This window comes from Cebus imitator, unplaced genomic scaffold (genome assembly GCF_001604975.1).
Source record: "Cebus imitator isolate Cc_AM_T3 unplaced genomic scaffold, Cebus_imitator-1.0 Scaffold994, whole genome shotgun sequence".
Classification (NCBI taxonomy): domain Eukaryota; kingdom Metazoa; phylum Chordata; class Mammalia; order Primates; family Cebidae; genus Cebus; species Cebus imitator.
The window spans coordinates 92,432-93,542 of NW_016108309.1; positions in this window are offsets into that span (position 1 = coordinate 92,432).

Genomic DNA, 1,111 nt, shown 5'->3' on the forward strand with positions numbered 1-1,111 from the left:
ATCCTTAAAGACAGTATCATTTGACCTCTGTTTCCTCCTCCCAACTCACCTGTACAACTCTTGCTTTCTGCACTACAGCCATACAAGCTATTTTTCAGTTTCTCAAAGTGTCCTATGCTTCTTCCGGCTCATTACACGTGCTTTTCCCTTTGCATGAAAGTTGTTCCCTGTTCTTTACCCATTTAACTCCACCCCAGCCTTGAGCTCTCAGTTCAAGGCACACTTTTGCAAGAAAGACTTTCCAGAACTTCCTCATTTCCCCCTATTACAGCCCTCAGAGAACACTATTTTTCCTCTGTAGCTATAATTGCAGTTTATAACTATATATTTTTATAAATATTTAATTAATATCTATCTTCCCTACTAGACTACCAGTTCTATAACAGCAGGATCTCTTTTTGTTCACCCAAAGCCCATGTGTTTGGCACATTGCACAGTACCTGGCAACCTTAAATTCTCAAATTATAATAGCTAGTATTTTTCTCTCTAATCTTTATATTATACTAGCATTTTTCTCTCTAATCTTTATGTTATGTTCCCAAAAGTGACGTGCTAAATACATTAAAATCAATAGATAACTGAAAAGTCTTTCACTATTTGTTTTAGCCTAAGCATTCTGTCCCCCCTCCTACCCCCACAAGAAATTAAATCACCCCTCTAAAAGTTAAAGAAGATCCCTTGAAAATTTTGAAAATATTTACTTCCCATGAAATTTCTTCAAAATTGTTCTATTGCTTATGCATCTTTTTGTTTTTTTAATCAGAAATTAATAACATCCTCTCCAATTTCTATAGTTTTGTAATGAAATTGAAAACTATCTTATCTTTGTCTAATGTTGATCTTATTTCACTCATTGATTTTCTCCTAACTTATTATGAAAACCGTAAACTCTAGAAAGGATAGCACAATGAACATTTATATACTCACTACCTATAAAATTTAACATTTTGCCATAATTACATTTTGTCTCCTTTCTCCATTCTACTTAAACATATATGTAAATGTGTGTGTGTGTCTGTGTGTGTGTGTGTGTGTGTGTGTGTGTGTGTGTATTTGAGCCATTTGAAACTAAGTTACAGATATGATGACACTTCACCCTTGAGTACTTGGA